Source organism: Rhinopithecus bieti, unplaced genomic scaffold (genome assembly GCF_001698545.2).
Source record: "Rhinopithecus bieti isolate Rb0 unplaced genomic scaffold, ASM169854v2 scaffold_6380, whole genome shotgun sequence".
NCBI lineage: Eukaryota > Metazoa > Chordata > Mammalia > Primates > Cercopithecidae > Rhinopithecus > Rhinopithecus bieti.
Genome location: NW_016806642.1, coordinates 13361639 through 13364522, shown reverse-complemented (window position 1 = coordinate 13364522; position 2884 = coordinate 13361639). Strand labels below are relative to the sequence as shown.

Here is a 2884-nt window from a genome sequence, read left to right as displayed (position 1 = left end):
CCTTTATAACATACACAGCCACTGTCACTGCCACAAATTCCTGCAGCCTAGAACACTAAGGCACTTGTAGTCATTGTTGACATTGATCACAAAAGAAGCTGGATAGAGACTACATCATGTACTCACAAGGAACCAGAGCCAGTGCATCCTGCCCACCCAGCAACCTCAGGCCCATTTGAAGGTGAAAGTCTTCCCCTACAAAAGCTGCTCTTTAAGGTTTGGAGGAGGTGATTGCACCATCAGATGTGGGACATCAATGCAGAGAAACAAGAAACAAAAAAGGAAGAAAACATGAAAACACCAAAAGAACACAGTAATTCTTCAGTAATTGACCCCAAGAAATGAAAATTTATGATTTACATGAAAAGGAATTCAAAATAATGGTCTTAAGGAAACTAAGTAAAATACACAAAAACACAAATAAATAATTCAATGAAATTGGAAAAATCCCAATGGTATTCTTTACAGTAGTAGCGAAAAACAATTCCAAAATTTGTAGAGAAACACAAAAAATTCCAAATAGTCAAAATAATTCTAAGTAAGAAAAACAAAACTGGGAGCATCATATTTCCTGATTTTAAATTAAATCACAAAGGTATAATAATCAAAACAGTATGGTGCTAGCATAAAAACAGACACATAAACCAGTTGAACAAAATAGAGAACCCAGAAATAAATCCAAACATATACAGTCAACCAAATTTTATAAGAAACTGATGATTATTTTCCATCAACCTTATTTTTGTGTTGCTTAGCAGTCTGGAAAAACATCTTAAAACCACTCAGTGGTCATTCCTACCCATTCAGTGGCCTGAGAAGTGGGAGCTGCAGACCCGTCTTCCATGGCAGGCTCAACACTCCAGTCTTCAGCAAGGAACTACTAAATAGGCACAGAAGGCACCTGCACTGCACGCCTTCAGACCTGTCTGCAACCTCAGGCCGAGTAGCAGTAAACTCAGGAGCTGAAGCAGTCTATTCAATCTGAAATTTCTACTTAGTTACAGCTTTTTTAGCAGCAGCCTGCTCTTACTTTTTAAGGTGTTCAGGATCTCTGTAGAAGTAGAGATCAGCCATAACCCCTCATAGGTGTTCACAGGAAATGGTGCCACATATGCAAACCATTTCCTTGGCCAGCATCCATCACATCAAACCCATTAACTGAGTTCCCTTGTTGTTGCATGGGATGGCAATGTCCACATAATACAGAGGAGAATCTGTGTTACACAAAGCAATGGTAGGCAGGTTACCATAAGATGCCTCTATGAGAGGTTGTTGGTCAACCCTGGGCTCAGTAACCATCAGAACCCATGGCTTCAAAAAGACCATCTGGATCTGGTTAGTGACGTTTTCAGGAGTGAAGCAGCAAGTTATAGGAGCAGCTTCAATGACAATAGCAAACTGTAGCAAGGCCCATTGGCTAGTATTCTTGGAGGATGTGACACTAACATCAGCAGAGTTTTCAGTGGCAACAAAGACACAAGCTGCCAGCAGAAGCTTCTCCCAGGTCCTCCTCATATTTATGATGTAGATGCCATCACTTTTCCTCTCATAGATGTACTGTTACACTTTGAAGTCAAGGTTGTTTTCACCTAAATGGGTTCCTGCAGCAAAATACTCAAGAACATCCTCCTCTTTCATTTGCAGGACATCAAGGGCTTTGGACATTTCGAAAGTTTCCCTTTAAGTTATGACAGAAATCCACAATAGCACCCATTTGAACCCCTCTGTAGGTAACATGGCTACAATCAACTAATTTCTGACAAAGGCACCAAGAGGACACAATGGGGAAATAGTGATCTCTTCAAATAATGGTTCTGAGAAAACTGTTTCCAAATGCAAAAGAATGAAATTGGGTGCTTATTTTATACCATGCACAAAAAACAACTCAAAATGGATAAAAAGCCTAAATGTAAGGTTAGAAATTATAGAAACTCCTAGAAGAGAATATGGGGGGAAAGCTCCTGGATATAAGTCTTGGCAATAACTTCTTAGATGTTACATTAAAAGCTCAGGTAACAAATTCAAAAATAAATAAATGGCACTACATCATTCCAAAAACCTTCTGCACAGCAAAGGAAACAATTAACAAAAGGAAACAGCAGCCTACAGATAGAGAAAAATATGTGCAAACCATATATCTAATAAAGGGTTAATGTCCAAAATTTACAAAGAGCTCATACAACTCCATAGCAGTAAAACAAATAAGCTGATTTTAAAATGGGCAAAAGACTTGAACAGACATTTCTCAAAAGAAAATAAAAAAAAAATTGCCAAAAGGGATACGAATAGGTGCTCAACATCATTAATCAGGGAAACGCAAATCAAAACCATCATGAGATACTACCTCATATTTATTTGCATGGCTACTAAAAAGTCAAAAGATAAATGTTGGTGAGGGTGTGGAAAAGGGGAGCTCTTGTGCACTGTTGGCAAAAATGAAGACTGGTACGATTATTATGAAAACAGTATGGCGATTTCTAAATAAATCAAAAATAGAACTACCATATGGCCCAGCAAACCTTTTTCTGGGCAAATACCCAAAGAAAATAAAATCACTATCTTATAAAGATATCTCCCTTCTGTGTTCATTACAGCATTATGTGCAATAGCCAAGACATGGAAACAACCTAAGTATCTACTGATGAGTGAATGGTAAAGAAATAGTGGCACGTCATAGACACCATGGAATACTATGCAGCCATAAAAAAGGATGAGTTTGCGTCCTTTGTAGGGACATGGATGCAGCTGGAAACCATCATTCTCAGCAAACTATCGCAAGAACAGAAAACCAAACACCGCATGTTCTCACTCATAGGTGGGAACTGAACAATGAGATCACTTGGACTCGGGAAGGGGAACATCACACACCGGGGCCTATCATGGG

At 38.8% G+C, this 2884-nt stretch overlaps 1 pseudogene; it reads right to left on the bottom strand.

Moving 5' to 3' along the window:
* Positions 1-772: 772 nt before the first annotated feature.
* Positions 773-2884, bottom strand: part of LOC108532953 (40S ribosomal protein SA-like) — an 11198-nt pseudogene continuing 9086 nt past the window's right edge.